Consider the following 25,726-nt stretch of genomic DNA (forward strand, 5'->3'; position numbering starts at 1 on the left):
TGCTTTAAGGATGCAGGTGCGGCTACAGCCCACACATTTCACAAAGACAGAAAAAAAAGAAGAATTTTTTTATTGTTTGTGGAGCGCACTTTGAGGGTTACACCACCCTTTAACAGACAGACGCACGCTTGTCACTGCCGCTTTGAGGATGCAGGTGCGGCTACTGCGCATACATTTCACACACAAACACAGAAAAAGAGAAGATTATTTTATTTTGTTGGAGCGCACTTTGGGGGTAACACCACCCTTTAACAGACAGACGCACGCTTGTCACTGCTGCTTTGAGGACAGTATCATATGCAGTGACAGTAGACTTGTCAGAAAATGTTGGCACGTCCTTCAGTCCGGACCAGATGTCCAAACCGGCCCTTGACTTATGACACAGGCGCACGCTTGGCGCTGCTACTGTGTTGATGCACGTGCGGCTACATCGCACACAAGTCACAAACTGAAAAAAAAATGTTTTTTATAATTTGGAGCACTTTGGGTGTTACACCACCCTTTAACAGACTTATGGGACACAGGCGCACGCTTGGCACTGCTCCTTTGTTGATGCACGTGCAGCTACAGCCCACACAATTCACAAAGACAGAAAAAAAAAGAAGAATTTTTTTATTGTTTGTGGAGCGCACTTTGAGGGTTACACCACCCTTTAACAGACAGACGCACGCTTGTCGCTGCTGCTTTAAGGATGCAGGTGCGGCTACAGCCCACACAATTCACAAAGACAGAAAAAAAAGAAGAATTTTTTATTTTTTGTGGAGCGCACTTTGAGGGTTACACCACCCTTTAACAGACAGACGCATGCTTGTCACTGCTGCTTTAAGGATGCAGGTGCGGCTACAGCCCACACATTTCACAAAGACAGAAAAAAAAAGAAGAATTTTTTTATTGTTTGTGGAGCGCACTTTGAGGGTTACACCACCCTTTAACAGACAGACGCATGCTTGTCGCTGCTGCTTTAAGGATGCAGGTGCGGCTACATCCCACACATTTCACAAAGACAGAAAAAAAGGAAGAATTTTTATTGCTTGTGGAGCGCACTTTGAGGGTTACACCACCCTTTAACAGACAGACGCATGCTTGTCGCTGCTGCTTTGAGGATGCAGGTGCGGCTACAGCCCACACAATTCACAAAGACAGAAAAAAAAAGAAGAATTTTGTATTTTTTGTGGAGCGCACTTTGAGGGTTACACCACCCTTTAACAGACAGATGCACGCTTGTCGCTGCTGCTTTGAGGACAGTATCATATGCAGTGACAGTAGACTTGTCAGAAATTGTTGGCACATCCTTCAGTCCGGACCAGATGTCCAAACCGGCCCTTGACTTATGACACAGGCGCACGCTTGGCGCTGCTACTGTGTTGATGCACGTGCGGCCACATCGCACACAAGTCACAAACACAGAAAAAAAAATGTTTTTTCTTTTTTGGAGCACTTTGGGGGTTACACCACCCTTTTACAGACTTATGGGACACAGGCGCACGCTTGGCGCTGATCCTTTGTTGTTGCACGTGCAGCTACAGTGCACACAATTCACAAAGACAGAAAAAAAAGAATTTTTTATTGTTAGTGGAGCGCACTTTGAGGGTTAGACCATCCTTTAACAGACAGACGCACGCTTGTCGCTGCTGCTTTGAGGATGCAGGTGCGGCAACAGCTCACACAATTCACAAAGACAGAAAAAAAAAGAAGAATTTTTTTATTGTTTGTGGAGCGCACTTTGAGGGTTACACCACCCTTTAACAGACAGACGCACGCTTGTCGCTGCTGCTTTAAGGATGCAGGTGCGGCTACAGCCCACACAATTCACAAAGACAGAAAAAAAAGAAGAATTTTTTATTTTTTGTGGAGCGCACTTTGAGGGTTACACCACCCTTTAACAGACAGACGCACACTTGTCGCTGCTGCTTTGAGGATGCAGGTGCGGATACTCAGCATACATTTCACACACAAACACAGAAAAAAAGATTATTTTATTTTGTTGGAGCGCACTTTGGGGGTAACACCACCCGTTAACAGACAGACGCACGCTTGTCGCTGCTGCTTTGAGGATGCAGGTGCAGCTACAGCCCACACAATTCACAAAGACAGAAAAAAAAAGAAGAATTTTTTATTTTTTGTGGAGCGCACTTTGAGGGTTACACCACCCTTTAGCAGACAGACGCACGCTTGTCGCTGCTGCTTTGAGGACAGTATCATATGCAGTGACAGTAGACTTGTCAGAAATTGTTGGCACATCCTTCAGTCCGGACCAGATGTCCAAACCGGCCCTTGACTTATGACACAGGCGCACGCTTGGCGCTGCTACTGTGTTGATGCACGTGCGGCTATATCGCACACAAGTCACAAACACAGAAAAAATATGTTTTTTCTTTTTTGGAGCACTTTGGGGGTTACACCACCCTTTTACAGACTTATGGGACACAGGCGCACGCTTGGTGCTGCTCCTTTGTTGTTGCACATGCAGCTACAGTGCACACAATTCACAAAGACAAAAAAAAAGAATTTTTTATTGTTTGTGGAGCGCACTTTGAGGGTTAGACCATCCTTTAACAGACAGACGCACGCTTGTCGCTGCTGCTTTGAGGATGCAGGTGCGGCTACAGCCCACACAATTCACAAAGACAGAAAAAAAAGAAGAATTTTTTTATTGTTTGTGGAGCGCACTTTGAGGGTTACACCACCCTTTAACAGACAGACGCACGCTTGTCGCTGCTGCTTTGAGGATGCAGGTGCGGCTACTGCGCATACATTTCACACACAAACACAGAAAAAGAGAAGATTATTTTATTTTGTTGGAGCACACTTTGGGGGTAACACCACCCTTTAACAGACAGACGCACGCTTGTCGCTGCTGCTTTGAGGACAGTATCATATGCAGTGACAGTAGACTTGTCAGAAAATGTTGGCACGTCCTTCAGTCCGGACCAGATGTCCAAACCGGCCCTTGACTTATGATACAGGCGCACGCTTGGCGCTGCTACTGTGTTGATGCACGTGCGGCTACATCGCACACAAGTCACAAACTGAAAAAAAAATGTTTTTTATATTTTGGAGCACTTTGGGTGTTACACCACCCTTTAACAGACTAATGGGACACAGGCGCACGCTTGGCGCTGCTCCTTTGTTGATGCACGTGCAGCTACAGCCCACACAATTCACAAAGACAGAAAAAAAAAGAAGAATTTTTTTATTGTTTGTGGAGCGCACTTTGAGGGTTACACCACCCTTTAACAGACAGATGCACGCTTGTCGCTGCTGCTTTAAGGATGCAGGTGCGGCTACAGCCCACACAATTCACAAAGACAGAAAAAAAAGAAGAATTTTTTATTTTTTGTGGAGCGCACTTTGAGGGTTACACCACCCTTTAACAGACAGACGCACGCTTGTCACTGCTGCTTTAAGGATGCAGGTGCGGCTACAGCCCACACATTTCACAAAGACAGAAAAAAAAAGAAGAATTTTTTTATTGTTTGTGGAGCGCACTTTGAGGGTTACACCACCCTTTAACAGACAGACGCATGCTTGTCGCTGCTGCTTTAAGGATGCAGGTGCGGCTACATCCCACACATTTCACAAAGACAGAAAAAAAGGAAGAATTTTTTTATTGTTTGTGGAGCGCACTTTGAGGGTTACACCACCCTTTAACAGACAGACGCATGCTTGTCGCTGCTGCTTTAAAGATGCAGGTGCGGCTACAGCCCACACATTTCACAAAGACAGAAAAAAAAAGAAGAATTTTTTTATTGTTTGTGGAGCGCACTTTGAGGGTTACACCACCCTTTAACAGACAGACGCATGCTTGTCGCTGCTGCTTTAAGGATGCAGGTGCGGCTACAGCCCACACATTTCACAAAGACAGAAAAAAAAGAACAATTTTTATATTGTTTGTGGAGCGCACTTTGAGGGTTACACCACCCTTTAACAGACAGACGCATGCTTGTCGCTGCTGCTTTAAGGATGCAGGTGCAGCTACTGCCCACACAATTCACAAAGACAGAAAAAAAAGAAGAATTTTTTATTTTTTGTGGAGCGCACTTTGAGGGTTACACCACCCTTTAACAGACAGACGCACGCTTGTCGCTGCTGCTTTGAGGATGCAGGTGCGGATACTGAGCATACATTTCACACACAAACACAGAAAAAAAGATTATTTTATTTTGTTGGAGCGCACTTTGGGGGTAACACCACCCGTTAACAGACAGACGCACGCTTGTCGCTGCTGCTTTGAGGATGCAGGTGCGGCTACAGCCCACACAATTCACAAAGACAGAAAAAAAAGAAGAATTTTTTATTTTTTGTGGAGCGCACTTTGAGGGTTACACCACCCTTTAACAGACAGACGCACGCTTGTCGCTGCTGCTTTGAGGACAGTATCATATGCAGTGACAGTAGACTTGTCAGAAATTGTTGGCACGTCCTTCAGTCCGGACCAGATGTCCAAACCGGCCCTTGACTTATGACACAGGCGCACGCTTGGCGCTGCTACTGTGTTGATGCACGTGCGGCTATATCGCACACAAGTCACAAACACAGAAAAAATATGTTTTTTCTTTTTTGGAGCACTTTGGGGGTTACACCACCCTTTTACAGACTTATGGGACACAGGCACACGCTTGGTGCTGCTCCTTTGTTGTTGCACATGCAGCTACAGTGCACACAATTCACAAAGACAAAAAAAAAGAATTTTTTATTGTTTGTGGAGCGCACTTTGAGGGTTAGACCATCCTTTAACAGACAGACGCACGCTTGTCGCTGCTGCTTTGAGGATGCAGGTGCGGCTACAGCCCACACAATTCACAAAGACAGAAAAAAAAAGAAGAATTTTTTTATTGTTTGTGGAGCGCACTTTGAGGGTTACACCACCCTTTAACAGACAGATGCACGCTTGTCGCTGCTGCTTTGAGGATGCAGGTGCGGCTACTGCGCATACATTTCACACACAAACACAGAAAAAGAGAAGATTATTTTATTTTGTTGGAGCACACTTTGGGGGTAACACCACCCTTTAACAGACAGACGCACGCTTGTCGCTGCTGCTTTGAGGACAGTATCATATGCAGTGACAGTAGACTTGTCAGAAAATGTTGGCACGTCCTTCAGTCCGGACCAGATGTCCAAACCGGCCCTTGACTTATGACACAGGCGCACGCTTGGTGCTGCTACTGTGTTGATGCACGTGCGGCTACATCGCACACAAGTCACAAACTGAAAAAAAAAAGTTTTTTATATTTTGGAGCACTTTGGGTGTTACACCACCCTTTAACAGACTTATGGGACACAGGCGCACGCTTGGTGCTGCTCCTTTGTTGATGCACGTGCAGCTACAGCCCACACAATTCACAAAGACAGAAAAAAAAATAAGAATTTTTTTATTGTTTGTGGAGCGCACTTTGAGGGTTACACCACCCTTTAACAGACAGACACACGCTTGTCGCTGCTGCTTTAAGGATGCAGGTGCGGCTACAGCCCACACAATTCACAAAGACAGAAAAAAAAGAAGAATTTTTTATTTTTTGTGGAGCGCACTTTGAGGGTTACACCACCCTTTAACAGACAGACGCATGCTTGTCACTGCTGCTTTAAGGATGCAGGTGCGGCTACAGCCCACACATTTCACAAAGACAGAAAAAAAAAGAAGAATTTTTTTATTGTTTGTGGAGCGCACTTTGAGGGTTACACCACCCTTTAACAGACAGACGCATGCTTGTCGCTGCTGCTTTAAGGATGCAGGTGCGGCTACATCCCACACATTTCACAAAGACAGAAAAAAAGGAAGAATTTTTATTGCTTGTGGAGCGCACTTTGAGGGTTACACCACCCTTTAACAGACAGACGCACGCTTGTCGCTGCTGCTTTAAGGATGCAGGTGCGGCTACAGCCCACACATTTCTCAAAGACAGAAAAAAAAAGAAGAATTTTTTTATTGTTTGTGGAGCGCACTTTGAGGGTTACACCACCCTTTAACAGACAGACGCATGCTTGTCGCTGCTGCTTTAAGGATGCAGGTGCGGCTACAGCCCACACATTTCACAAAGACAGAAAAAAAAGAAGAATTTTTTTATTGTTTGTGGAGCGCACTTTGAGGGTTACACCACCCTTTAACAGACAGACGCATGCTTGTCGCTGCTGCTTTAAAGATGCAGGTGCGGCTACTGCCCACACAATTCACAAAGACAGAAAAAAAAGAAGAATTTTTTATTTTTTGTGGAGCGCACTTTGAGGGTTACACCACCCTTTAACAGACAGACGCACGCTTGTCGCTGCTGCTTTGAGGATGCAGGTGCGGATACTGAGCATACATTTCACACACAAACACAGAAAAAAAGATTATTTTATTTTGTTGGAGCGCACTTTGGGGGTAACACCACCCGTTAACAGACAGACGCACGCTTGTCGCTGCTGCTTTGAGGATGCAGGTGCGGCTACAGCCCACACAATTCACAAAGACAGAAAAAAAAAGAAGAATTTTTTATTTTTTGTGGAGCGCACTTTGAGGGTTACACCACCCTTTAACAGACAGACGCACGCTTGTCGCTGCTGCTTTGAGGACAGTATCATATGCAGTGACAGTAGACTTGTCAGAAATTGTTGGCACGTCCTTCAGTCCGGACCAGATGTCCAAACCGGCCCTTGACTTATGACACAGGCGCACGCTTGGCGCTGCTACTGTGTTGATGCACATGTGGCTATATCGCACACAAGTCACAAACACAGAAAAAATATGTTTTTTCTTTTTTGGAGCACTTTGGGGGTTACACCACCCTTTTACAGACTTACGGGACACAGGCGCACGCTTGGTGCTGCTCCTTTGTTGTTGCACATGAAGCTACAGTGCACACAATTCACAAAGACAAAAAAAAATAATTTTTTATTGTTTGTGGAGCGCACTTTGAGGGTTAGAGCATCCTTTAACAGACAGACGCACGCTTGTCGCTGCTGCTTTGAGGATGCAGGTGCGGCTACAGCCCACACATTTCACAAAGACAGAAAAAAAAAGAAGAATTTTTTTATTGTTTGTGGAGCGCACTTTGAGGGTTACACCACCCTTTAACAGACAGATGCATGCTTGTGGCTGCTGCTTTAAGGATGCAGGTGCGGCTACAGCCCACACATTTCACAAAGACAGAAAAAAAAGAAGAATTTTTTTATTGTTTGTGGAGCGCACTTTGAGGGTTACACCACCCTTTAACAGACAGACGCACGCTTGTCACTGCCGCTTTGAGGATGCAGGTGCGGCTACTGCGCATACATTTCACACACAAACACAGAAAAAGAGAAGATTATTTTATTTTGTTGGAGCGCACTTTGGGGGTAACACCACCCTTTAACAGACAGACGCACGCTTGTCGCTGCTGCTTTGAGGACAGTATCATATGCAGTGACAGTAGACTTGTCAGAAAATGTTGGCACGTCCTTCAGTCCGGACCAGATGTCCAAACCGGCCCTTGACTTATGACACAGGCGCACGCTTGGCGCTGCTACTGTGTTGATGCACGTGCGGCTACATCGCACACAAGTCACAAACTGAAAAAAAAATGTTTTTTATAATTTGGAGCACTTTGGGTGTTACACCACCCTTTAACAGACTTATGGGACACAGGCGCACGCTTGGCACTGCTCCTTTGTTGATGCACGTGCAGCTACAGCCCACACAATTCACAAAGACAGAAAAAAAAAGAAGAATTTTTTTATTGTTTGTGGAGCGCACTTTGAGGGTTACACCACCCTTTAACAGACAGACGCACGCTTGTCGCTGCTGCTTTAAGGATGCAGGTGCGGCTACAGCCCACACAATTCACAAAGACAGAAAAAAAAGAAGAATTTTTTTATTGTTTGTGGAGCGCACTTTGAGGGTTACACCACCCTTTAACAGACAGACGCATGCTTGTCGCTGCTGCTTTAAGGATGCAGGTGCGGCTACATCCCACACATTTCACAAAGACAGAAAAAAAAGAAGAATTTTTTTATTGTTTGTGGAGCGCACTTTGAGGGTTACACCACCCTTTAACAGACAGACGCACGCTTGTCGCTGCTGCTTTAAGGATGCAGGTGCGGCTACAGCCCACACATTTCACAAAGACAGAAAAAAAAAGAAGAATTTTTTTATTGTTTGTGGAGCGCACTTTGAGGGTTACACCACCCTTTAACAGACAGACGCATGCTTGTCGCTGCTGCTTTAAGGATGCAGGTGCGGCTACAGCCCACACATTTCACAAAGACAGAAAAAAAAGAAGAATTTTTTTATTGTTTGTGGAGCGCACTTTGAGGGTTACACCACCCTTTAACAGACAGACGCATGCTTGTCGCTGCTGCTTTGAGGATGCAGGTGCGGCTACTGCGCATACATTTCACACACAAACACTGAAAAAAAGAAGATTATTTTATTTTGTTGGAGCGCACTTTGGGGGTAACACTACCCTTTAACAGACAGACGCACGCTTGTCGCTGCTGCTTTGAGGACAGTATCATATGCAGTGACAGTAGACTTGTCAGAAATTGTTGGCACGTCCTTCAGTCCGGACCAGATGTCCAAACCGGCCCTTGACTTATGATACAGGCGCACGCTTGGCGCTGCTACTGTGTTGATGCACGTGAGGCTACATCGCACACAAGTCACAAACAGAAAAAAAAATGTTTTTTATATTTTGGAGCACTTTGGGTGTTACACCACCCTTTAACAGACTTATGGGACACAGGCGCACGCTTGGCGCTGCTCCTTTGTATATGCACGTGCAGCTACAGTGCACACAATTCACAAAGACAGAAAAAAATGAATTTTTTATTGTTTGTGGAGCGCACTTTGAGGGTTACACCACCCTTTAACAGACAGACGCATGCTTGTCGCTGCTGCTTTAAGGATGCAGGTGCGGCTACAGCCCACACATTTCACAAAGACAGAAAAAAAAGAAGAATTTTTTTATTGTTTGTGGAGCGCACTTTGAGGGTTACACCACCATTTAACAGACAGACGCACGCTTGTCGCTGCTGCTTTGAGGATGCAGGTCGAATCTAGACTGGATTTGGAACCGGGGACACACTACCTCCATCAATTGTCTAAATCCCACTGCACTAATGGCGCATACCGGACGCACGTCTAACACCAACATAGCAGTCAAGGCCTCAGTTATACTTTTTGCTTCAGGATGACTGCTGTCGTTCTTCATTCTCCTCGCTAGGGACTGTTGGAGGGTCAATTGTTTAGCAAAAGTAGTGGTGTTCCTACTTCCTCTCTGGGATGACAACTCCCAGCAGCAGCAACAGCACTAGGAGGAAGTGGTTCTTGATCTTTCCCTATTTTATTTTTATCGGAGAAAGTTTGGTCCTCCATTTATGTTATATTGATATATATGTGCGGCTAAGGCGCAAACAAACGCAGAAAATATTTTTTTATTTTTGCTGGAGAGTAGTGCACTTTGTGGGTTACACCACCCTTTAAAAAATGAGCCAGCCGGCCCTTTACTTATGGGACACAAGCGCATGCTTGGCGCTGCTCCTTTGTTGATACACGTGCAGCCACAGTGCACACAATTTACAAACACAGAAAAAAATGTTTTATTTTGTTTGGAGTGCCCTTTGGGGGTTACAGCACCCTTTAGCGGTCATTCCTGACGGCCCTTTATTTATGGGACACAGGCGCACGCTTGGCACTACTTTGTTGATGCACGTGCGGCTACTGCGTACACAATTCACAAACACAGAAAAAATTTTTTTATTTGGTTTGGAGTGTACTTTGGGGGTTACAGCACCCTTTAACGGTCAAGCCATCCGGCCCTTTACTTATGACACAGGCGCATGCTTGGCACTACTTTGTTGATGCACGTGCGGCTACTGCGCACACAATTCACAAACACAGAAAATATTTTTTTATTTTGTTTGGAGTGTACTTTGGGGGTTACAGCACCCTTTAACGGTCAAGCCAGCCGGCCCTTTACTTATGACACAGCCCCTATGGACAACAGCAGGACAGCACAACACAGCCAGCCCCTATGGACTTTGGAGGAGTGGACACAGCCCCTATGGACAACAGCAGCACAGCACAACACAGCCAGGCCCTATGGACTTTGGAGGAGTGGACACAGCCCTTATGAACAACAGCAGCACAGCGCAGCACAGCACAGCACAACACTACACTGCACTACAGTACACTACACTACACAGCCCAGCCAGCCCTAACTGCCACCCTCCCTCTTCACTGTCCACAGCTGAGTGAGAAAATGGCGCCGACGCGGGTACCTTATATAGGATGGAGAAAAAGATATACTGCGCTCAGCTAGCAAACATTACTAACGTGCGGTATCTATGAACCAAGTATGGAGTTAATCTATGTTTAGCACGTATGATATGATAAGACAATATGTAACAAATACTTAGTAGACAATGTGGATATTATGTAATAAAAAATGATTTATTTTCAAAGTTGGCTAAACCATATAGAGTGGAAAACCTGCACATGCACAGAAACAAACAATATCCTACCAGATCAGTTAGGAATGAAAACAAATCAGCATTGACTATTCAAGGACCATAGGATATATGTGTCAGGATATGGTAAATGGATAGTGAATATCAGGCCAAGGAGTGATATTACTAAAAGTAATAAGGTGCACTGGCGTGCACGATCCCAAATGAATCTGGATGCTTGATGTCAGTCTTTTAGTCAGAAAGCGGCGTCCCGCTGTAGTGGCAGCAAGAAGTGGTAAAAAGTACAGTCTGAGGTATGGTGCCCGGGATGATCTTCACGGGGACAAGAGTACGGTGTATATGCCGGGGAGCAGTAGCCTCCTGGTTTGCAGTGTGATCCGCTCACCGTGTCAGTATCAGAGGTTGCCTGAATGACCAAGCTGCCTCCGACCTGCAACACCGGGGATGACACTGTGTCCAACGGGAGACTGCCCGGCACCGCCGCTCACTTGAGTAGCGTGCCGTGCGTCTCCCCCTGTGTAACCGGTGACTTACCTGTCTCACCCTGAGATTCACCGCTCCTTCCCCTGCCGGCTATGTTCCTCCAGATGGTAGAGTTGCTAGTAGTCTCCTCCGTGATGTGATCACCTGATCGGTCAAGGAGAAAGGCCATCCAGGCAGAAACGCGTTGGAGTTATCCCACACATCCAAGCATTTGCTGTTTTTATTGTGGCTACCAGTACGAGTGTGCGCTGCAGACTAAGAATATCCAGACTGAATTAATCGCAGCGGGTATTCTCCTCATTCTGCCCACTTCACTAGGAAGTGGGCAGAATGCGGGAGAAATGCCTACCCTTCCGGGGGTGCGTGGGGTTACCCAAAAAATCGGGAGCCTCCGGCGAAAACCGGGAGGGTAGGCATGTATGACGTGGCTACGTTTCCACAATCGGGCCACGCCCCCTACAGTACCCGGGCCTGGTGCCGCTGTCTTCGGCCCTGCTATCTTGTATGGACTCTGACTCACACAGTGCCTGCTCAGATAATGGGTGCACGCAAGTACAGACAATGGAGAGTTATATGCATTTTGATTGCATCTACATTTTCAACCAAAGAGACGGAACTGGTGTATAAAGGAGCATTCTCACCTAGGTAGCGTTCAGTGAGGGTATGTCCACACAACTGCAAGATATGTTGGGGAGCAGTGCGCTCCAGCACTATCTCCTGTCTGCTCCTTCACTGAAGCAGCCCAGCGTCCTTTACTAACAAGGCTACCAAAGGGGGGTTACTGAGCATGCGCGGCCGCACCATCTACTGTGTTGAGCATTTTATTACAGGTATGGGGCAGCGCAGATGGTGTAGTGGTAAGCATTACTACCTCACAGCAATGAGGTCATGGGTCCAATTCACGCCATAACCCTCACTGTGTGGAGTTTGTATATTCTCCCTGTGCTTGTGTGGGTTTCCTCCAGGTACTCCGGTTTCCTCCCACAATTGGGTACCAACAAAAAATGTGTGTGTGTGCATGTTGTAAGAAATATAGAGCCTCATTTATCAACGAGTGATAATCTTATCACTTGTTACTGTTCTTAAATGGTGTGAATGACCAAAAATTCTCTATAAAGAGCTGCAGAATATGTGTGTGCTATATAAATAACTGGCAATAAATATTGCATGACTAGATAGTCTGCCACTTATCTCCACTGTCACCGCTTATACTACCATTACTGTCTGTACCGCTGTATCCTACAATGATCCTGCACCTTTAGTTAAGGAACACTGATGTGGCCGCATCTCAAGATCCATACAAGTCTGCATACAGCAATCTATGGGCCTAAATCAGAGTTACATACTATAAGCATTGCTGCAGTGCCTTTTGGATGCAGCAGTGATGCGAAAATATGCTACTGCAGCTGGAGGCATCTGAGGACAAAAGACGCCTCCTGCCAGCATTGCAGATCCGAGTGCTACATCTGAAGACACAGCATCAAATCACCCTTACGATCATCTGTTGCAATGGTCGGAGCCATCGGCCATCTGAGTAAAGGTGCATACACGCGTAACGATTTTGTAACCAACGATTTTCTGTCAGATTTTCCCTTGAAAAAGTGAATGATTTTTTGAAGTGTAATGAACGATTTTTTGAACGATGAACGAATAATGGCCCTCATTCAGACCCGGACGCAAGTGGCCGTTCGTACGTTCGGCGTACGTAAAAAAATATGTAAATTCAAGCACTCGCTCGTATTTTCGAACGCAGCCAAACATCCTCCCCAAACTCAAACGACCCCTCCTCTAACTAACGAGCATGCCAAATAGCGAGCGTACATCCCCGAAATGGCTTGAAGGGAACGCACGCACAAGTACAACCCGGAAGTTGGACTGTCAGATTTCGATTAACTGTTCGTTTATTCTGCCTACCTCCCTCAATCGTATCATGCCAATCAATATATCAATTAGCTTAATTGTTTTTTTTTTTAACACAATGCAATAAACTTTAATCTTGTCCGTGTTTGTGTTTACCCGCAGAATACGTACGGCTTAAACATTCGCTTTTATTTGTCAAAATACATGTTAGCCACAATTAAACAATTATTCTATTTGTTTTTCTCCCCGCATATTTCCCAGGGTTCATTTCTTTATTTAAATTTGCTTACGCATGTCACTGCATCAAGCCTATCATAACTCTCCAGAGATTTCTGGCCCTGTCGAACACATGACTCATACACTAACCAATAGAATTGGTCCTGTTAATTACCCAAATACATTAGCCAATCAAAATTATTTTTGGCTCTTTATTAAAAATGATTTTTAACAAATACACCATTGCCATCATGAGAGCCTCGGCATTCACCAGGCGCGAGCTGCTGGTGCTTACGGAGGTGATGGATAGGCGGATCACCAGCCAGCCTCCACCCATCACCAATCGTGAAAAGCGTTCCGCATATGCGGAGGTACGGGGCCGCCTGCGCTCCTTCGGCTCACGCCGCCAGATCGGGCAGCTGGAGCGCAGGTGGTCGGACCTGCAACGGCGGACGCCCCGCTTGCTGGCATGCTTTCGCATGCAGATCGCTGAAAGTAAGTTTTAGGGACTGTGGTTTTCATGTTTATCTTTGTGGCCCTAACTGCGTGTGCATGTTTTCATGTATGTCATATTTATTCATTGTACTCATATCTGCATGGCCATGTTTTCATGTATGTCATATTTATTCATTGGACTCATATCTGCATGGCCATGTTTTAATGTATGTCATATTTATTCATTGGACTCATATCTGCATGGCCATGTTTTCATGTATGTCCTATTTATTCATTGTACTCATATCTGCATGGCCATGTTTTCATGTATGTCCTATTTATTCATTGGACTCATATCTGCATGGCCATGTTTTCATGTATGTCATATTTATTCATTGTACTCATATCTGCATGGCCATGTTTTCATGTATGTCAAATTTATTCATTGGACTCATATCTGCATGGCCATGTTTTCATGTATGTCATATTTATTCATTGGACTCATATCTGCATGGCCATGTTTTTCGTTTTTTTTGTGTCAAAAAATAGAGTTTTTCTCGGTTTCTGGTTGAAACTAACCACAATTTGTTTCACATCTTTTAGGGGCACAGCGAAGACTACGGCGTCATCGTCATCCAAGACGGCGCTCACGCCCACTCTCCCCAACCCCCAGCCAACATTCCACAACCCCAAATTCCCCTATTTCCCACTCCTCCCCAGCCTGCCAAGAGCCTGTGGAGGATATTTCTGGGCTCCTTCCCCTCCATCCCAATTCCCCCTCTCCTCCAACCACCCCTCTTCGAACTATCCCCTCCCCGGATTCCGAAATAACCTCCTCCGAGGAGGACGAGGGAGTGCCATCTGGAGCTGCCGTTTTTTCAAACGGTATGTTTTTTTTTTTCTTTTTTCGCAACAAACTGTTTGTATGTAATCATGTGTCGTTCCCTTTTTTGTGTGTTTTTTGGTAGACTTTTGGGGTTTTTTCGGGTTGCCTTTACCTGTTACTGTTGATTTCACCATACACATATCACACCTGTCGGAATCTGTTTTTTGGACTTGTATTTCTGGGCTACACCATTTTGGGGGGCTGGGTTTTAATGGTGTAATTATGATTTTTTTTCAAATTTTTTTCATTTTTGGTTTGTTTGTTTTGGCTTGTTTTTTAATGTGGTTTCATTATTGATGTATTAATCCCCACACTTTTCTAACCCACAGAGGAACAGAGGCGTAGGGCTGAATTAGCCGGCTGTGTGGCCCGTATGCGGGAAAATATAATCGGTCTGCTGGTGGTCCTTGACCATATGTCGGTCCTCCTTAGGGACTAGTTTTTTTTTTTGTGATAAATGTAAATAAATTATTATTTTCAACTTAACGTTCTGTCTCCTTCGTTGTTTCTAAATCAGAGATTGTTTACACTGACATAAGTAGACTCTTCCAGCAAGGATTTGCAATTTTTGTCACTAAGATTGTGTGTTGTTTTTTGAAGGAAAACAGGCACAAGAAACACCTAACAGTAACAATTTGTTTTCCCTTTTTTGGTGTAGTCAAAATTAGATATTACAACATTTTACAGGTTCCTATTTGAGGTGCAAGCTGCTTAGGCCGATATTACGAAGCCAACTGATTGTACAGGATTCCTTTGGGTGTTTGTTTGGACCCAGAAAACATATTACATTTTAGCTCAACTTGCGTCATTACTGGATTACCCCTTAGGCAAATGTAACGTGTGTGATCCTGGTTACACTTGCTTGTAACGTTCCAAAAAAGGTACAAAATTATAATCTCAAGACATTTATTCACAACATAACTCCAAAATCAAAGTGTTCACTCACAAACAAAACACACAGTGATAATCATAAATACAACACATACCAAAAACAGAAAAAAAACACACAACAAATCAAGAACTGGTTGACGAAGGACCATGCCAACATGATTCCACAAATATGGCGTTGCAATATGGGTTCCATAATATATTCCAAAAATTTCAACATAAAGGTTTTTTAAGGGTAGCAGGAAGTAGTCATCGTTGGAGTGCCAAAGATTATGTGAAAAAACAGAAGATGGAGAAAATAAAAACAATTAATTAGATGTTCTCAAACAAACCGTACCACATTGGGTATAAACACTGTTGTTTTGACAATAATTACCTAAAATATCTGGCCACCATGTCATCGCGTATGGCCCCCCCACATAGTGACCTCCGACCAACCTCGGAGGTCACTATACATGAGCTCGCCACCAGAGCGGTGGAGGCATCTGAATCGGCCTTTTAAAAGGCTGATACAGCGCTCCACCACTTGCCTGGTGGCTGTAAGTGTGGCATTAAACTCACTTTGTGGCCCTGGTGTGGGAGCCAAATATGGAGTGTCAATTTGCCGCTCAAGATCACTCTCTATTAATGAGAGAGTGTCTATGATGATTTTGGGAGGAAGACGGTAGCATCTTAAAACCTCATCATCGGGCATTCCAAAAAGGGTGACACATGTTCGAAATATCTGGGGCCTTGCACGCCTACGATGCCTACGCCTGGGACGAGATTGAGGTTGGTTGGCTTCCGGGAGCATGGCCAGAACAATCCGACCCAGATCAACCTGAAATGGCAAGATTTGAATGTAAGGCTTTTTAACCCCCCCAAAATTATAAAAAATAACTTAGCTTGATGATACCATCCATTGATGCTTACATGCCGGGGTATTGTCATAATACGTGCAAACTGGAAATAATCACAAAATTAAAAAAAAAGATTTTATGCTGGGCATTTCTGTTTTTAAATTTTGTGCAAGACACAACATAAAAGGGGAGAAACACACATTTGCCAAAAGAGCAAAACGACATTGCGCACACTAATTGGGGCCAAATGTAAGCAACAAATGCTAAAGGGAAAACACAAACAATTTAACGGGATGAATAAGCATTTCAAAATGCGCTAATTAGTTCGCAAATACAAGTCACAATAGAAACTGATAAAAATGCGCTAATTAGTTTGCAAATACATGTCACAATAGAAACTGATAAAAATGCGCTAATTAGTTCGCAAATACAAGTCACAATAGAAACTGATAAAAATGCGCTAATTAGTTCGCAAATACAAGTCACAATAGAAACTGATAAAAATGCGCTAATTAATTCGCAAATACAAGTCACAATAGAAACTGTTAAAAATGCGCTAATTAGTTCGCAAATACAAGTCACAATAGAAACTGATAAAAATGCGCTAATTAGTTCGCAAATACAAGTCACAATAGAAACTGATAAAAATGCACTAATTAGTTCACAAATACAAGTGAAAAAATACGCATCTAAAAAAAGATAACATTTTTAAAAAAATTCAGAGTAAGAAAAACAAAGGTTACAAGTGTAAGGCCACACAAAGTTGCGTAAAGACAAACATGAACATTTACAAAACAAATAAAAAAATGAACTTACCAAGAGATAATATATAAGATTCCGGTTCAAAAGGTCTTTGGGGCAGAGCCAAAAAAAAACCTAAGAGAGATGAAATGACGCCAAAAAAACGTTAGAAAATTCAGAAACAGAAGGAGACACAAATTGAACCAAAGTTCGACTTCCAAAAACGTACCAAAACAAGAAACGCCAAAAAGAAATCCAACAGAAAAAAAGTGAACGTAAAAAAAAAAAATATATATATCAACAAAAAAATACTTCCACCAACGCCAACTCCAAAACCCGCCAACAATCAACTCTGACCAACGTAACCTCCAACAATCCAAAAACGCCACCTCGACTCGAGACGCCCCAAGCCATAAATAGTGTTTAGTTTCCCGCACAAATTAAGGAGGGATCATAGGAACGCACAATCAATGATGCGGCCGAAAAATAAGGACGCATGTATAAATACGTCACGAGCCAAACCAAACATTCTGGTGTATTTCTTGTTTCGAGCTCAGACATGGCTACAGACCAGGGAAACAATGGGCAACAGTCTGGCGGTAAGTATTTCAGGCATTTTGAATCATTGATTAATTAGAAACATCATATAGTGCAAGTTGTGAAGTTGACAAATCTCAAAATTTAAACAAATAGGTGAGGAGGATGACATGGAAGAGGCTGCCGGGCCCAGTATTCCGGGCAAAGCTGGCAAAAAGAAAAGGCAGCCACAATTCACAAGAAAGGAGATGGAGGTTTTGATTCAGAAGTGTGTGGACATCCTGCCACAGGCAGACAGGAATATGAGTGCAAGCCAGAAGTGGAGAATGTGGGAGGAGGTAGCCGTTGCTGTCAATAGGGTGGGTGATTATGTCCGTCTAGCCCGGGATGTCAAACAGCGGTAAGTAAAAACTTGACCCACCTAAAAACAAAAACAAAAAACAAAAAAAAATAATGGTTCCTTTTTCACCCACAGATGGCAAGACTTCAAATATCGCCTGAAACAAAAAATGGCGGACAGGGCTAGGCATGCCAGGGGGACAGGTGGGGGTCCCACCCCTGTGTCATTGGAGTTGACGGATTTAGAAGAGCTGGCACAGGGGTGATTGCAGGCTGTGGAGGTGTTTGGCGTGTCCAACAGGGATACGGACATGCCAGACTTTGCGGCTCCTCATGTTGTCCCAGGTAAATATTGTGATGTAACCAACTCTGAAATGTTATTGTGCCAATATGTATATTCTAATGTGAGTCTTTTCTCATTTTTCCAACAGAGACACAGGCGGATGAGTCTGCTCCAGAGGGGAGCCTTGGCCGCAGAATTTCTGCTGGCTCTGCAGGGGAGGAACCAGTACATCCGGCTGAGGACCCTGCAGAAGCCAGTCCCGGGCAATCCCCCTCGCAGGCAGTGTCCCTCCTCACAGAACTCAATTTTAAATCGGATTTCCATACGGAGATTCTGCAGAGGATGGACGCCAGTCTGGTATGGGTGGCTGAGGCCCTGGAGCAAAATGCTGCCGCCAACGTGACCATTGGTCAGGCCCTGGCGGAAAATACCAGGGCCAACATCCGCATAGCCAATGCCCTGGAGCAGCTCGTTCGCCAGCACATGGTGGAGCCAACCTCCCTTCCTGCCGGAACATCAGGATCCTCCACCTCTGGCACAACATCAGCCAATCCTCCAAATGTGCCTAGCCCTGTGCCTAGTCCAGAGGCCACAACATCTGCCTCTGGACAGGCCAGCCCGATGACATCCCTCCCCCAGCCAAACGGGGGAAAAAACGGTGACACCATTGGCTACTTTTCCCACACTCCTTCTGTGCTTGCCTCATATTCCTTTCTGGCCAAAACTTCCCTCTCCTTTCTTGTGAATTGTTTTTAATTTTTTGCTTTACGTTTACCCCAAATTTTATGTTTGCACAATTATTAAATATTTTGGAATGAACACTGCAAAAAATGTTTGTGTAAAATATGTGCATGAAATTGTTTTTTTAAAGCAATAAATTTACCAAAAGTGTACGACTTTGTATTCTGACATTATTGTAAAAATGGGTTACATTTAATCCTGGGCCACAAGGCAACAACGTGCAACAACAACATTTTACATTGGAAAAAAAAGGGCTCTTTAAGGAACGTTTAAAAATTTACATAAGGATGCAAATTCACCAGGCCAAAAAAAAATTGCCAAAAAAACACAAACATGATGACATTATTGTTACAATAGGCCAAAAACCAAAAATTGAGTCCAAAATAAACCCCCACAAATGTACGCAAATTGATTGTGTAATCCTGACATTAGCAGCTATGATTTCCACCTGCGTACTGTTTTGTGCTAACCCAAAAAACTGATTTCAAAACACATACCAAGCCGGTTTTCAATCCAACACTAATTGATTTTCTGACAAGCCGTGATTAATCGATGCTACATCGTGGAGTGCCGGGACGGAGGAGAAGGCCATCGCCAATGTGGTCGAGTAATCCAGACCCTAAGCTGTGCGAGCATTTTGAAGGGAAAGAGGATCATCCAGTGACGTATGAGTTGGTACGAACACATTTGACGTTCGCATCTGATAATGTATGTACGCCCAAAAAACGCCTCGCCACGCCTGCATTTTTCCATCTCCACCCCCGTCAACACCCAAAAACGCCCTGTTCTGTCAATCACATTTGACATGTCACTTCCTGTACGCTATTTTACGAACGAGACAAAAAAAACTTGCAATCTGCTGTACGCACATGCGCAGTGTAACACCGACGCATGCGCGGATAGTCAACATCGGAATGCAACGAGCGTACTGCTGTTAACGAACGGCTCTGAATGAGGGCCAATGTCCCTTCCCTTAATGAAAATCGTCATGTTGGACAGTCTGAAATGGACGATGAACGATAACTACAAACGGGAGTGCGCATTTGTGATTATCAGTCATCGTTATAACTCATAAACTGAGCGATTTTTTTGAACAATTTAACGATAACAACGTCGTTATCGACAAATCGTTCAAAAAATCATTACGTGTATATGCACCTTAAGCCTCAGCTTACTCAGAATGACCACAGGAACTGCTCAGCCACGGCGAGGAGGTCTGTGTTGGAATATGTAGACTCTAGCCTCGGCATACTTACAAAATTGGACGATGTCTTTGTTTTGTAAAACGGTCAGTGTCCCCACCCCTGAACGGCCTCAGCATGTCAATCGTGTTGCTCCTTAGGGGCCACTGCAAGTGATTCGCAAGTCCCATTCTGCACATGTGCAAAACGGGTTATGTGATGTGCAGTCCCCCTGCCATCTGACTTGTTCGTGTACCGTTGGGGCTTGCGTACAAATCTGATTCAGGCCCTATGTGTATTTATTCCATGCACACAGCTTTTGAGCGAACTATGGGCCTGATTCAGAGCCGGACGCTATTTGCGCTCGCTCGTTCAGAAAAAGGGGTCGGATATTTAAATAGAGCGCTCGCTGTTTGCGGTCTGTTGACGCCTCTATGTCTGAACGAGCGAACGAAACATGCGCTTGCTATTTTTAAAAAAACGCCCCCTGGCCGCTCGCATCCTACGTCATCTCCGCTATTTATTGGATTAATCGAGTACATCGAAAGGCGTATGAACTGCTCGCAGTGCTTGTGGTTGGATTTTCCTAACGCAATCATGCGAGCAGTTCAGGCTAAAAGACAACCAAGTGACGTGGTCGATGACGCTGCTTTGTTAATTATGGACACCCTTAAAATGCCCGTTTTGACCGTTTGGCACGCCTGCGTTCGGATCTCCACTCCCCGTTTTCAAGCACCTTCCCCTGTTACCACCCACAAGCCTCATTCTGTCACTCAAATTAGCAGGCATTCGCTATTTTGCGAGCACACAATTTCCGACCGCAATGACTGGTTCGCGCATGCGCATTACAACCCATACGCACGCGCAGTTGTGCGAACATCGCTCGGAGCGAACGAGCGGCCGCTTACGAGCGGCTCTGAATCAGGCCCTATGGCCAATTTACTGCCAAATCTGTATCAGGCTTTCTCCATTCAATTAAAAATATTGTTAAACTAAAGTCCAATTGTGATAGTATGCTAATTCATTGCGATCGCTATGCCGCCGCAGCACTACATAAGGACGCCCACTTTACCGTAAACACATCCGTAATGTTTAGCAAGACTGTGAGAACATCGGTACCATCGAGTACCATCGCAGCCTCATGCACACTTGCACATGGTCACATCTTACTCAGAAATTGCTAACTTCAGCGCACGCTATGAGGCCTCAGGCTGCATAGGGCATCGCAGTGGATAATTTATGCACGCCCATGCGACGGAATTCAAATGTGACCAACCCCCCCCTGTCACCACCCACAAACGGCACTTCTTGTCAGTCACTTTGCAATAGGTCTGCATAGTCACTGCGATTGCAGGCCCGATAGCAGTGGCCGACTCACGCTGGTGCACTGCGATGCATACACATGCGCAGTAAACAACAGTCGGCTGATTGCGTGTGTATTAGCAAATGCAATCCAAGCTGAATCAGGCCCAAAGATTGAGAGGACTGTCCCTGCGTATGTTACCTTGCGTTCCTGTAGCACTGAGAAATAGCAGTCAGCCATATCCTGGACAGTGCTTGGACAATTGGCTGCTGGTGAAACATTGCCCATCAGCCACAGCTTTTAGGACAAACGGGAGCAATGAATAAACCTGTGTGCTGTAGATTGGGGGGCATTTTTTTCTTACTACCCACCAAATATGCACTGATCACAACCATACTTATTGTCTCAGAATGCCCAGGAAACGTCTGCATTTTAGGGAGGTGTTGAAAAGTCTGGTTGCCCACTCCAGGATACCACAAACTTCCCTAATTAAGTGAGCAGGGCATTGATTATCATTTTTATTATTATCTTTAATTTATATGGTGCCACAAAGTTCCTGCAGAGCCACACTCAGCGGTTGGCTGAGTGTGGCCTGGCGTTATCGTGCAGCAATACGACACCTGTCTTCAGCAACACAGGTAATTTTCGACAAACTGCCCTACGCAACCAGCTGAATATGTCACAATAATGGACGGCATTCACAGTATATTTCTTGGTGAGGAAATCAACAGGACGCACGCCCTTGTGGTGCCAAAACATGATCCCCATGACTTTCTTTGCTGATGGAGTTGTGTTGAATTTCTTTAAAGGTGGGGGCAATGCATGTTTCCATGTCATGGATGCTTGCTTTGTCTCTGGTGTCACATAGTGCATCCATGTTTCATAGCCTGTAACAATACGCTGCAGGAACTGCACTCCCTACTCATGGTACTGCACAAGAGACAATTCCATCCTGTTAGTTTTGTGAGGTTCTGTGAGTTGCTTCAGTACCCAGCGTGAACACTTTTTCCCGTACCCCAGTTGCTCATGAATGATGCTGTGCACAATACCCACTGAGATGTTCAGTTAGTTAGCAATTATCACTAACCCGCATGCATCTGTCCTCCTGAATCAGACCTTCAATGCGGCACAAATTGTCATCTGTGGTGGATGTGCTTGGCCGGCCGTATCGCTGAATATCTTGAAGTCTATCCTGCCGTTATCAAAGGCAGTGCGTCAAACCCAAACCTGTTTCTGTGACGTTATCATCGTACACCTTGACAATGAATTTCAGCTGCTGCTGTGCCCTTTAGATGCAGAAATCTGATCATACTACGCACCGCAATGTTTGACCATGTTTCCGCCAGCCCCGCAGTCTTACAACTGACGTTGAAACAGTATGACTGAAATGAGGCGCAGTCTAATGGCTGTGAGGGGAAGCAGTGGTCTACCTGCTCTGACCTGGTGGGAAATTAGAATGAAACAGAGAACATTACACACACGTGAGGACACGAGAGGACTTGTTACCTTACTTGAACCACCCTCGTATGCCACCCTATTTACCAGCTTTTCTCACACATACCCTTCACTGTGCATCAGCTTTTCCCTCAGCTCATCAGCTTTTTTCTCACTTACCACCACCTGTCCGCAGGTTTTATTTCACATGCCCCTATTTTCACAAGCTTTTCATCCTTTCCCAAAAGAAAAGTATCAACATACTGTAATTGAAACTGTCAAAAGAAGAACCGGATATCGGGAACATTTTACTAATTCATTCTTGTCAACAAACAGGAAGGGGCTAATAGGCCAGTACAGAGTAATGACATATCATATGCAGTAGAAGTTTATTAAGGCCATCCTAACTATATGTAATAGAGCTAGCTGCAGCAGACTGTATGCCTTTGGCTGACCGCAGAGTTTCCCTGCTAGAACCTAACCACTGAGCTCAAACCCTGTCATTGGGCCTGATTCATCACGCATCGTAATTTCAACTGTGTACACAAGTTGGTTGATGGTGCGTACTGTGCATGCGTATGCATCACAGAGTGCGTGGGTTAGCATTGCAATCGCCCTGTGATCGTCTACACAGATACAAAGACATCGCAGAGAGAGTGACATCAGGTCAGCGTTTGGGGGTGGTGACAGGGGAGTGATCGGAGAAACGCACGCATGCCTGTCCATTTGAACGCTGTTACTTGGGCGTGTGTAAATTAGCCACTGCGACAGCATATGCAGCCTGTGTACTTACTGCGTGCGACGAGGTTAGTGATTTCTGAGTTAGGTCAGACCTATTGTAATTGTGCGTGAGGGGCCGATGTTACTCGATGGTACCGATGTATACACAGGATTACACTGTATTACGGAGATGTAAAAGCGGTAGTGGGCGTCTCCATGCTGGCTTTGGGCGTTTCTATAATAGATTTGTGATTGCAGTCATTAGCATATTTTCGCAGCAGACCTGTGTGCGTAATCGCAGCTGCGATTGCAATAGCGATTCGTAGTGAATTAGGACCATTATCTGTTGTCCTAAATGGCAGCCATCCCTCTCTTAAATAATGTAAATGGGAATCTAATTGATAAACACAGGTCAGCCCACTATGATCAAATTGCAGAAAATAATAAATAAGTTATCAGCTCTGAAATAGTTTTTATAATTGCCTTTAGCACAGGGGAGCCTCCTCCTCTCTAGTACCAAAGTAGATTCTAACTTGGTACCAGAATCTACTGCGCAATGCGTGAGTCTCCGGGAAAATGGCGCCATCACCTTATTCTGGGGACATCTCTACTGTGTATGCGCAAGTCACCGGGTAAATGGCTGCCACCATATATATAACTATATATTTGTGCATGGTGCGTGGTGCGGGCCCCCTGGACCCGTGTGCATTGCACACCCTGCACCCATTATAGATACGCCATTGCTTTAGCATAACAAACTAATATATTCATTTTATGGTTATTTAACAAAGGTATCAACATATGTTGGATACATCTACATTTTTTAACAACTTCCAAAAATAAGGTACAAAATATTAGTATTAGTAATAACAATAGTATGAAATATAAAAGAGAGAACATTTGAGGTGAGTGCACAGTGGACAGCAAGTTACTGCCTACACAATGGATAAACTATTATTCCAAGGGTTAATTTGCCAGTAAGCACATTCCTTTTAATAGGAAGTGGGGGAAACAGAACAATAGACCAGGATGGATGACGCATGAAGTGAGAAAGGAAATGAATGTGAAGAAAGGACTTCGCAGACATAGAAGAAGAAGAATATTGTAAAAAGTCAGATATAGAATGGTTGTTATCCCTAAGAAACTGAGAAGCAATTGCTGGTGTGTGAGAGGCACTATTAATGCATGGTTCATCATATTTCTCTCCAGTGATAAAGCCGTGTGTCAGAGGATAAGAGCATGTTGTCCCAGACAACTGTGACAGGACAACCAATGCTGATAAGAGAAATTTTATCAATGAGCTTCGCTGCTGTAACAAGCTACACATGAATGAGAGGAAGTGCTGTAAATCAGCTTGTAGGAAGTAGCAGTAAATATGTAAAACAGAGTCATCTATTTACCTCAGTTAGGATCTGATTCAGACCCGGTCGCTAAGAAGCGTTCGCTCGTAGCTGGCCAATTATCGCACTCTGCGCAAGCGTATGAACCACAGTGCGCGTGCGCTAACCAGTGCGAAAGTTCAGGAAACACTGCCTCGCTGCGCATAGACAGCCCAGCAGACTGAGTGACAGAAGAGGCCGTTTGAGGGTGGTAACAGGGGCTGGCCACTAGAAACGGGGGAGAGGAGGTGCAAATGTAGGCGTGCCTGAGCGTCTTAACGCCGTTTCAGAGGCGTGCATAATTAAGAGGCAGCGTCATAGTACACGTCACCTGGTTGTATTTTACACTGAAGTGCTCACAGTGCTTGCGGTAGGGTATAGCGTTCGCTTCCGATGGTACCCGATGTACTGATGGTTGCATACACTTCCTGGAGATGACGTGCGCAAGTGGGCGTCTTAAGACAGGCTGGTGGGCGTCTGCATACAGTACACAAAGCGATCGCACGCCAGGACATAGTGGGTGTGCTTATGCCTTGCCGTGCGATCACCTGCCATGCCGTCACTTTGCCGAATTTGCATACACTGGGTGCGAGCATACGCATCTAGCGAGCGGCTCTGAATTGTTCAATGTACAATTTTGCAGTGAGCAGTGGGAACTCTGCATCATTACATTTTCTTTAACTGTTGCTGTTACACAGGGACAGGGCCAGCGATTGGAGCGATCGCCCCCCCCCCTAGCACAGTCCGCATCATGCACTGAGCTGAGCAGGCTGAGTTCAGCCTGTGCCGTGATCGGAGTCTGTGTAATTGTGCATTACACAGGCTGCTCAGCTCAGTGCATGATCTGGGGGGGTGTGTCAGTGACAGGCTGAGGAGGGAGAGAGCACAGCCGGCTCACCGCACCCTGCTGCAGGACTGACCGTGATCGGTGAGCAGTGGCGTCCCTCCCCACGGTGTCACCGACCTTGTGCGAGAGGAGGGACGCTGCACCACCGAAAATGGAGCGTGGCCTCGTGGCCCAAACCCCTTTGGT

Source organism: Taudactylus pleione, unplaced genomic scaffold, assembly GCF_031769625.1.
Source record: "Taudactylus pleione unplaced genomic scaffold, aTauple2 ptg000043l, whole genome shotgun sequence".
Classification (NCBI taxonomy): Eukaryota; Metazoa; Chordata; class Amphibia; order Anura; family Myobatrachidae; genus Taudactylus; species Taudactylus pleione.